The following is a 12,213-nucleotide window of genomic DNA, read 5'->3' as shown; positions in this document are numbered from 1 at the left end:
TTTTTGCTGTTTTTTCTGCTACATTTGGCTCTTCCTGGGAAAAAAAAGGCTGGTACCTGTACCATACCACTGAAAGACGATTTTCATGATAATTTCCAGTGTCATGATATGCCACGATTGGTTCGATAGGTGAAAATAAAGTTTGGGTGCTCCTCAAGCAAAGAAATTTCACAAGCCACCAGGGCAAGAACTTTAACATACCAAATTTCAGCTGAAGTACTACAATAGAATTCTCCAGGGCCCTTTCCGAAAGTTCTGTTAACCTCACCATGTTCGAGTCAATCTAGTATTCTATTCCAGCTAACGCCAGACAACTGGCGTTACTGACAGTGAGTCATTGGAACCTGAGAGTTATATTGTCACCATAAACCATCTCATCATTGGCGTGCTTGGAATACGCTTCCTGTTCCAAGCAAGCTGCGGGAGATGACGGCGCTAGTTAGTCCATGGACTCATACAGCCACGTCCCGTCACTGGGAGTTTGCCGTGACCCACCTACGGGTCCGTCATACTCGCCTGACGCATTACCATATCGTGGAGGAAAGACACCTCCTGCTTGTGAAAACTGTCTAGTCCCACTGACTGTGTAGCGCCTCTTACTTTAGTGTCCCAGTCTAGGGGATACTCGCCTTGGAAAGGAGGCGTGGATGAGGTGAGGAGCCACCTCGTTTGTTGAGGAAGCAGTCTTCCTCAGTCAGCTGCAGTTTTTATGTATAGTTTTAACTTCTGTTTTATGCATAGTTTTATGGTGTGTCCTCGACGTATTAAATGAATTTTAATGTTAGATGACTTTTTGCTTGCTATTTATTATAGTTTTATGTACACACACACACACACACACACACACACACACACACACACACACACACACACACACACACACACACACACACACACACACACACACACACACACACACACACACCTATCTATCTATCTATATCTATCTGTCTATCTATACACAGTATATGTATATATATATATTATATACTGTATGTCATGTATATATTTTAGCTATCATTGTTTTAATTTTACTCCTGTTGTACGGCGGCAATGACAGTTATGCTGCCATTACCTTTTTAGTGTAATCAGTCAAATAATCTCACTATCAGGACAATACTATAAATATTCTTTACTAGGCAACGCCCAAAACGATTTTATTTAACTAACAGTGAGTCAAAAGAGCCTGCGAGTCCATAAGTTGAGTGATGTCAAAACGTCTATACTCTATACTGTAATCGTTGTACTGTATGCTCATTTCCAGTGAGGAGGTGCTGCTGGAGAGGGACACCTTCGTGTGGTGGCACCGATATATCTGGTAAGGTGTGCTACTTGGTTATCCCAGTCCCCCTCATCTACCCCGCCACCAGTCCCTCCAAAAGGTGGGTTGTGTGGACAACAGGAAAAGGGCAACTTCAGCCTACAATCCACCACCCTCACAATTCAATTGCGCCTGAGACTACAACTACTATACAGGATGCGGAGGGGATTTTCCAGAATATAGGCCAAAGGTCAAGGTCAGAGGACAAGGTCGTTAGACCTGCCAGTGTGGGTGTTAACAAAATAACTTTTTTTTTCTTTTTTCAACCAGTTTAGATCAAACTTGCTGGGAGGGTAAAGAGTCAGCAGGAGAGAAGGAATTTTGAGAACAATCAGTCGAAGGTCAAGTTCAAAGAGCAAAGTCAAAGTTCAACCCGTCTGTTTGTGTAAGCATACTAGCTAAAACGGTTTTGCACTTATTTGAATCGGACATGATGAATGAATTGAAGATCGCCCAAAAAGTTGACATACTGTTTTCTAGCATAAATAGGTAAAAAATCAAGGTCAAGGTCACATGGCAAAGTCACCTTAAGCGTTTTTATCCGATGTAGACTAAACTTTGTTGAAGCGTTCAGGTTAATTCAAGAATAAAGTCAGTCAAAGGTCAAGGTCGGAGGACAATGTCAGCTCTAAACAGGTTTGGTTTTCTTTTAACCAAAAGTGATGCAGAGTTTAAGGGTTAGATAAAAATGAAGTAATTTGATTTTGAGTATTCTGTCGAGAGTTGGGGTCAGAGGGCAAAGTCAAATATTTGATCCTTAGACCAGTTGGTGGGCCCGGTAATTGCATTCTGCAGGCTCCTTGTATATTACTGTAGTTCACAGGACATACCAGGCTCCCCGGAGTTTATCACCATATTAGTTTCTTCATAATCCAAACTTAAGTCTACAGAGTTAAATGTACAATATATATATATATATATATATATATATATATATATATATATATATATATATATATATATATATATATATATATATATACAAGGAGACAAGTTACCCTTTACTTAATATCCAGAAGGAAATATATTGTTGTACCCAGAAAGAAGAAGATTATGACAAAACAAAAACATACATATTCACTGGCAAATTCAAAGTTCCTGCCATATCATGCTGCTTCCTTACCAAAAGTATGAATACCAAATTTGCCACAATTTGGTTATGAACAAAACCGGATGGAAGGGTTGAGGGTAAGGCAAGGATGTAGGGATTTGATTCTGAAAGCTAGCCGTCGCTGGGCAAGGTTACAGGGCGAAGTCAAAATATGTTCGGCCCTTGGACCTTAGTAGGCGTGGGCGTTGCACACTCCGATTGTGTCTTCTTGTTTTGCAATCTCCTGACGAGTTATCCACCTTGTAGACTCTTCGAAGTGAAGGGAGTAGATTTAGTCTTCATTTGCCTCTTCACTATCAGGGGAATCAAATAAAATTGTCTGGTGGCAGCAAGAATAAGGTCCTCGGGCTGAAGGGGTAAATATTGTCCGCTAAGTTTTGTTGGAAATAAGAACATGAATTGGAATATCCTGCAAGCGATATTATTTTGTGATGCTACTGAAACATCGTGACCAGGCAATATTATGAGAGAGAAAGAGAGAGAATTTTTGGCTTAAACAAACAATGGTTAGACCTTCAAGTTACGGGAAGACTACCTGCATAAATTTAAGAATCTGATGGGAAGCACACCCCAGTTCGTTATACAGGAAAATGGGTAAAAGCAAGAGAGAGAGAGAGAGAGAGAGAGAGAGAGAGAGGAAGATTTAAGGGGTAAAGTATTTACCTTTAAAGTAATGCGAAGTCAGGCTGTATGTTGCGAAATGAAATTCGGTGAGAACGAAAAGAGAGGATGAGGTGAGACAGATATAACAGAGAATAGGAAGCGGAGATAAATGGTAAAGAAGTGAGAAGTAAATCGGCGTGAGTGAATATGAAAATCAGCGAAATAGGCAAAGGGAGAGGAGAGGAGTTTACCCGTAAGGTGGTGCCATCTGTCGGCAGCCACCACAACCAGTCTCAAGTTCAAGGTTAGGAGCAGAGTGCGTGTGTGAGTGGCGGTAGGTAGACATACTCACTCCTGCCTCATTCTTGCCTTACCCTCTACCTTCCCTCGCCTTCTGCATGCCTCTCTGCCTCTCCCCTGCACTGAAAGCAACGGGAAAAGGAAGGACGGAGCCTGCAGGAGGGGAGGAATGCGCGTTTTGGGAGTGTCACGCCGTACGGGGCTGAAAATATTGCTTAGGTTTTGGAGGGAGGCGAATGATGGTGGTAGTTGTGGTAGTGGCTAGGATTCTCGGCATTCTTACCAATATCTCATCTCGCTGACTAGGCTATCTCGTTCACTGAAAAGTTTGTACGCGTTATTTCCGTGATTTTAGGCTATAATGAGCGGTGGATTTTAATGTTAGCAAGTGTTTTTAGATGAATTAGAAAACCAGATCGGAGTTGGGCCAAAAAAACTGGTTTGACAGACGTGATACTTTGCGCTTCTGCAGTTTATAAATATTTTGCCAGCCAGTATATATGTATAATATATGAAGTGCCGAGAGAGAAAATGATGGATGAAAAAATTAAATAAACTTTAGTGAAATAGTGGACCCAAAAAGTGTCGACAAAATTAAAAGTGAAGATAATGCACTGCTGAAGTATTTATCGACGTGCCAGCAAAGGTAAGTTGTTGCATCTTAATTCGTCCAGTTTTACTTTGTCTGCAAGAATGTCATAATTTCATCAGTATTTCTAAAGGTAGCAGATTTTTGTATGTGACGTCTTGTGTTGTTGACATGTTTTCGTGAACGAGTGAAGGAATTAATTGAACGAGAGGAGAGGAAGTGTGTGTTGAAGAATGTAGAAAGAAAGACTGCGGGGGAACATACAGGAAACGAAGGAAATAATGAAAGATGGAAGGATGACAGGAGGGAAAATTGATGGGAAGAGCAGCGAGGGAAGGAAGTAGTGATGAGGGAGGAGTAGTTGAATAAAAAAAGGGGGGGGGGAGATAGTAATAAGAATAAACGTGAAGAAAATCATGGAAGGGTGAAAGAAAGGAGGGAATTGTTGGCAAGTAGAAGATTGTTTAAAATATGAAGGAAAATAAGGTAGGAAAACGGAGAAACAAGAAGGGTTTGATGAAAGAAGAAATGGATAAGAAAAGGTATAGAGAAAAGAAGGGAAGGAATTGGTGACGAATAGGTACACAAACGAAGAGAGAGAGAGAAAGAGAGTTGGTATAAGGAAAAGCAGAGGCTCTAATGAAAGAGGAATTACAGAAAAGGGAAGAAGAAAGAGAGGAGAAAGGGAGTGGTGTCGAATTAGTTGAACGAAAAGAAAGAAGGGAAAATGAGAAAGAATTTGTGAAGACTGAGAGAAAGGAGGGCAGGAAGGGGAAGGAGGAAGAGGAGAAAGGGAAGAAAGTGGTAACGAATATGAAACAGAGCACAAAATAAAAGGAAAGGGAAGAGGAGGAAAGTGATATAAAGGGAAGGGGAAGAAAAGAAGGAAAGTGGTATAAAGGAAAAAGGAAGTGAGGGAGGAAAGCGTTAATAAGGAAAAATGAAAAGAGACTGATAGAACAGTGAAAATGGCAGAACAGGGAAGAAGGGAGAGGAGACGAGAAAGAGAAGAGAAAAACGTGATTGAAAGTGAGGAAAGATGGCAGTAAGGGGAAAAAATGAGAATAATGGTGCAAGAGGGAAAGAAGGACGACAGAAAAGGGAAGAAAGGAGAAAAGAGAGAGGAAAAGAGGCGGCAGAAGAAGAAAAACGTAGAGGGTGAAAGGGAGAGACGAGAGCTGAGAGTAATGCTAATAAAACGAAGAAAATAATGAAAGAAGGAAGGAAAGATGGTAAAATGGAAAGGAAGAGGGAAGAAAAAGAAGGTATAAGAATGGAAAAGGACGAGAAAATGAACCACAGTAAAAGGGAAAAATGAAAAGAAAAAGAAAGCAGAAAGAGATGGGCAGAAAAGTGAAAGAAGAAAGGAAGCGGAGTGGTAACCCCCTCTTGCTCAGGGCAACTCAAGCACCGGAGTTCTTTTCCAGGTAGGCTTCCACCAGAGGATTTTTATTCAAGCAGACGATTTTATTCAGGTGAGTGGGAGTCGCTGGGGCCTGAAAGTATTGATATCGTCACCAGTAGTAATGATTAACCGTCTTACGGTTGGGACAGCTATAGTAGTTTATTTCAAGTTAACAGCAGACGATTTCATTCAGTCGAGAGTGAGTCGTTGGAACCTGATTGTTCAAGAAGTGGGGGAAGAAAGAGAAAAACGAAGATAGCAAAAAGGAAAAGCATGAAAGAAGCTGATGAAATTTGAGAAAATGTCAGAAGATAAAATAGGAAGGCAATGCAGAAAGACGCCATCACACTGAAGAGGTTCATGATGTTCTCTTGTACAGTAATTACACACACACACACACACACACACACACACACACACACACACTAGAGTTGTCTCATTCATCAAGGACTGAAGGAAGAGGGAACTATGATGTTAATGGACAAAGGTGGAAAAAGACAAAGAAGGGAAGAGATAGTGATGAGAAAAACGAGAAAAGGCAAATATTAATAACTAGTCTTATGTGTAGGCAATTATTCCTTCTGTCTCCAAACGAATGCATTTTTTTTTTGGGGGGGGGAGATATATAAGTGATTGCCTTCATTAACCCTCCTCCTTCCCCTCACTACCCCTCCTTCCCTTCATTAACCCTCCTCCTCTGCTTCATTAACCTTCCTCCTTCCCTTCATTAACCTTCCTCCTTCCCTTCATTAACCCTCCTCTCTCGCTTCATTAACCTTCCTCCTTCCCTTCATTAACCCTCCTCTCTCGCTTCATTAACCCTCCTCCTTCCCTTCATTAATCCTCCTCTCTCGCTTCATTAACCGTCCTCCTTCCCTTCATTAACCGTCCTCCTTCCCTTCATTAACTCTTCTCCCTCCCTTCACTCTTCCCTTCCTTCAGCAGAGGTCTCCTAGGCGGAATAAAATCGTCTGGAGATGGGAAGCATACTCTAAGAACTTCGGATTTAGTATTTTAAAGAGGAGGAAAATAGGATAATTGGGTGATTGAAAGGTGTTGAGGTAAAGAAGAACAGAGACAGATTAGATAGCCTACAGGTGGACTCTTAGACGCACAGACTATACACACTAGCTCGAAAGAAAGCCAGGTAGCTACCGTATATAGGCTAGATGATAGATAGCTACAGAGAAATTTACATGGGCAGATAGCTTGATGGACAAAGGTAGATGGACTGATAAACAGGTAATATTGTGGACACGTGGATATAACGGTGGCTTTATAAATAGATTTATGGTTACAAACAGATGGATGTGGATTGAGTAATGCTGGTAGACATAGATTAGTAGATAAAGACATCGACAGAGATAGGTGGATATAGACAGATATACAAATAGTGGATAATTATGTTAGATAAGTGGATATATAGTGCGTCCTTGAATGACAGGCCTGGGGAGGGGGGGCAAGGTAGGATTGCGAATGAAGAGTTGAGAGGAAGGATGGAACTTGAATGTGTTCGTGTTGTGATGAGAAGTAGTAGATTGAGTTGGTTTTGACATGTGGAGAAGGTGGAGGATGACAACTGAGTGCCGGTGCTGTGGATGAGAGGTGTGAACGTTGAGGGTTGAGTTGCGAGAGGCGGACTGAAAAAGACCTTGGATGAGGTCATAGAGTGTGACCTCAGGGATAGAAAAATGAATAGAGAGGCTGCTAGAGATCGAGCAGCGTGGAGAGCCGCAATGAGTTGGCCAAGGCCGACTCATGCAAGTATGTTAGTGCCTTTATAAGCGAAACGAAGCGAAGTGGATAGAGTGACAAGTAGATGGGTACGGTATACCGTTTATATATACTGTATATGTTTCCTGTACACCAGGAAACCACTTACTACGCTGGGTGGTAACCATATAACCAAATTATGGCGCCTGATGGTTTAGTGGGTAATTACAGCACTCCAATCGGATTGAGCCGGTGAAAGTTTATATCCAAGGGGTGGTAGGGGTTTATTTCTCATGTAATGCCACTCAGGGATGAGTGAGTCTGGTCATTCTCATCTTAAATGTCAGCACCAACTAGCCTAGCCCCGGACTCCTACGCTCCTCATGGGGCAACACAGGATTGTATGATGGATGGATGAAATTAATATATATATATATATATATATATATATATATATATATATATATATATATATATTATATATATATATATATATATATATATATATATATATATATATATATTATATACCGGTATATGTAATTGTGTGTGTGTGTGTGTGTGTGTGTGTGTGTGCAGAGGGAGAGAGAGAGCGGAGGCGATGTCAGGACACCTGCAGTTGTTTGTCGTTTCAGTATTTTTGCGTGGGTGATCATACAGACCACACAGGTCACCTCGCACTGACACCATAACAAACACACCTGCTCTTGGATACCGAGGCCATATATTGTATGTAATATTGATATTATCCCGTATGCTGTTTGTGCAGGCTGTGTCCAATTAAAAGGGATAGCTGTAATGTAGAGACCGGTTTATACACGCCTGACGTGGGCGAGTCGCTCTCTGTTACTGTACACGTTCAAGGTAGTGTTTTACAGGTCCTGAATGTCAAATGATCCCCAGGCCCGAGAAGAATTATACAAGTTGCACAAACAAAATACAGTGTGAGTGTGAAATGATTTATTAATTTGTCATTTAGCTATGTTATTTATGCCAGCTTTGCCCATACGAAAATTTTCAATACAAGTAACATAGACAAAACCAAACGCTAAGGAAGAGGTGCGAGGAAGATTTTTAAACAGACGGGAATACGCCCTTTTTTGTATGCCAGTCATGACATGATAGTTCTTTCACCTTAACTTGACCTAGATTTTCGTCCTTTTGCCCTCCTGACATTGAAAGGGCTCTCTCTCACCGTGCTGAGAAGTCCCTGTATGTAGCGTGTGCTAGGGGTGTAATGTTGTGTGGTAGTGAGACGTGGGTATTAAAGGAGGAGGATGTTCGTAGGCCTAGACATAGAGAAATGATAATTATAAGATGGATGTGTAGTGCGTCCTTGAATGACATTCGGGGGGGGGAGGGATTGATTGCTAATGAAGAGAAGGGGTAGATTGAGATCGTTTGGACTTGTGGAGAGGATGTAGGATGGCAACTGGGTGCGGAGGGTGAGAGGTGTGAACGTTGAGGGTAGAGTGGGAAATAGAACGAAAAAGACCTGGGACGAGATCATAGAGGGTGACACCAAGGTTAAAGGACTGAATTGAAAGGCTGCTAGAGATAGAGCAGCCATTAGGCGACCAAGGACGAAAATACATGCATGTGGGAGCCTTTATAAACGAAACGAAGTGATTTTACGATGCTCAGTGATAGAAAAAGGCAGCACTGTGGCTCGAGCTCCCGTGTCCTCCTTTCCTCCTTTCCTTAGCACTTGTTTGTGACTAGCATAATAGGCTATTCCAGTGTATATTGTTATAAATGAGCATTCAAGTTGCAGAGAGGGTAATATTAGGCGAAGTTAGAGTGAAAAGACTAAATTTAGTTGAAAAGACGTAGTGGAGACGATAACAAGTTCTAAGATGCACATGTGGACTTGAAGAAGACTTGTGTGGATATTAAGGGTGTGCGGAGTGTGTTAGGCGTAGGGTGTTTGGTGTAGGAAGCAGGTTTTTGAGGGCAGTGAAAGCCGGTAGGGAAGAAATGTTACAGCACACGCATTCCCTGTGGAGTGTACGACCGTGGTGAGATAGATAGGTAGGTAGATAGATGGATAGGCAGGCAGACAGACAAACATAGATAAATAAAGATTTAAAAAATATAAGCAGATCGATCGACAGACGTATATAGATAGATAGATAGATAGATGGATGGGTAAAATGTTAATAAATATACATCAGGTGTTGGCTGGCCTGAACGGTAAGGTAAACCAAGATGATTTATGTGTCACCTGAAGGTTGCACTCTAAAATAGATAAGTAGTGTTCATAAAGACGACCGCTTGGCAGACTAACCCACACAAATGCACATATGTTGGGAGAGAGAGAGAGAGAGAGAGAAATACACACACACACACACACACACACACACACACACACACACACACACACACACACACACACACACACACACACACACACACGCTTGCAAGTGCTTATTGGTGGTAATGAGCATTAATAAGAGATAAGAACGAGACATTTGCTGGTATGTGTGTGTGTGTGTGTGTGTGTGAGATAGAGGGGGGGGCAGTCGTTCTCCGCCACTGTCCACAACCTCAACCGTTTCTGCCCGAGGAGTGGAGGACCTCATTACACCCGCGCTCGCAGTGCAGGTGGGTTATTGGTTTCGTCCGGTTTTTCTGTCTGTGTATTAGCAAGATATGAAGAAAAAAATATATATATATATATATATATATATATATATATATATATATATATATATATATATATATATATATTGGATGGAATTGCACCAGTTTTGACAGTGATTTAGGACCCTCAGAGGAACAGGTGATTAATTTTAGGCTGAGAAAAAATCATGGGCTATAGGTCAAGGACAAAAATAATCTCAGACTTTTGATCTGATTTTGACCGAACTTGGTGGAGGGGTTGAGAGTAAGGTGATTAAATTTTGAGAACAATCGCTCAAAGATTACTCACCGGGCAAGGTCACAAGTAATTATAGCTGTTACGATGATTTCAAATACTCGTAGGTTCGATTCGATTTGGATGAAACTTTCCGGACGGGTTTGAGGTTAAGGAAGGATATTATTCTATTTTAAGAACAGTACCGTACGTCAAAGGTCAAGGTCACAGGGTAATATCAGCATGGACACTAATTATGCGACTGGAACAAAATTTGATGGAAGGGTTCAGGGTCAGGAAAAGGTGAATTAATCTGATTTTGAGAACAGTCAGGCAAAAGTCAAAGGCATCTCTAACTCCTCCTGTCAGAAATTCGTCTCCTCAGCTATCTCTAAGGCTATCTCTAACCCCTCCTGTCAGAAATTCGTCTCCTAAGTTGTCTTTAAGGCCATCTCTAACCTCCCCTATCAGAAATGCGTCTCCTAAGCTGTCTCTAAGGCTATCTCTAACCCCTCTTATCAGTAATTCGTCTTCTAAGCTATCTCTAAGGCTATCTCTAACCCCTCCTATCAGAAATTCGTCTTCTAAGCTACCTCTAAGGCTATCTCTAACCCCTCCTGTTCCAGAAGCGTCTCCTAAGCTCTCTCTAAGGCTGTCCCTAACCCCTCCTGTCTGAAATGCGTCTAATAAGCTGAATAAAATCGTCTGTGGGTAGCAAGAATAAAATCGCTAATCCACCATCGGAGTACAGCCAATAGCCCCTTCCGTCCGATGACTTTTTTGTTTTTTCTGTTTAATTCTGGATCGGATTATAGGCCTCGTAGTACCTTCCACTGAGCTATTTATTCTGTCTGTTACACCTAGATATTGTGTTTTATGGAATTTATAAATTTTTGATACCGATGTACTTTGCCTTAGTAGCGAGCATACACGAGGATAATTTTGGTTGTCCTGTGCAGAGTAAATCGCTGAGGAGGTGTTGCGACAGAATAAATCGCTGAGATGGTATTGCGACAATAAATCGCTGAGGTGTTACAACAGAAAAAATCGCTGAGGAGGTGTTACGACAGAATAAATTGCCGAGGAGGTGTTGCGACCGGATAAATCGCTGGAAGGCCTATTTTATTTTAGTTAATGCCAGACGGTTTTATTCAGTTGAGAATGGGTTATAGGAGCCTGAATTAATACTTGCATCATTAACCCCTCTCATGTTCGGGAAAGTTCTTGTATCCTATTCCAGCTAACGGCAGACGGTTTTATTCAGCTGAGTGATTCACAGGACCTGAATTACAGTTGTTAATTTGAAATATATGGACGGCATCGGGTATGTAAAATGATAAAATTGGAGTATAATTTGGCACAATAGCACTTTGCCGCCTGAATTTCCTGCACATGGGGTTTTCCTTTAGCGTACAGCCCTGCACTTACGGACTCATATTCACCACACCTGTAGGGTCGGACTTTATTAACCGGTACTTTCATTACAGACTTTTGTAAATGTTCCCAAACGGCACATGTTTCTACCTCTAGGTGGTAAAGCGATACCGGTAAATGATTATTCCATGTAAAGTAAGTACGATATATATATATATATATATATATATATATATATATATATATATATATATATATATATATATATATATATATATATTACACACACACACACACACACACACACACACACACACACACACACGATACCGGTATGCATGTAAAATGGGAAAGCGGAGTTTAATAATGAACAGAAACACCAGCACTCTATTGAAGAAAATCTTGTTTATTTGGCGCAACAGTTTCGGAGACGACTTTACTCCATCATCTGGCAGTCCACAAGTTTAAAGTATCATCATGTGGCAAGAGTTTTAAGCAATTTACTAAGTTCATTATCAAAACTAAAATCGACATAAAATTATCAGTAATTGAATAAGCTGGTCGGCCAATAATAAAAACAAAAGTAAGTAAAAAATAGTACAAATAAAGTTCATTCAATAAAGCCAAGAAAAAGGACAAGGTAAAAAAATTAAAACTAAATAAAAACCAAGTAAAGCAGAGTCCAAAACCAAGTAAAGCAGAGTCCACAGATAAAACTTTATAGTTGGCTACTTACATAAAAACGCAAGAGCTCAAGAGAAGTCTCATTGCTGGCTAGCGACGGCCAATGCTAAACCGTCAACAGAGACTCGACTAGAGAGAGCCTCGCCTGGTTCGCACGAGCAATGAGGACTGAGTCAAAGCGGATGGGGAGGTTAGATTGTAAGGAATGTTTACGTATGGCGCTACATGATGGTTTGGCTAATGGCCTGTTTTTTCT

The sequence above is a fragment of the Coenobita brevimanus genome, chromosome 72 (genome assembly GCF_032717465.1).
Source record: "Coenobita brevimanus isolate Jiangsu-jjx chromosome 72, ASM3271746v2, whole genome shotgun sequence".
NCBI lineage: Eukaryota > Metazoa > Arthropoda > Malacostraca > Decapoda > Coenobitidae > Coenobita > Coenobita brevimanus.
The sequence above is the reverse complement of the archived record's forward strand: the minus strand, read 5'-3'. Positions refer to the sequence as shown.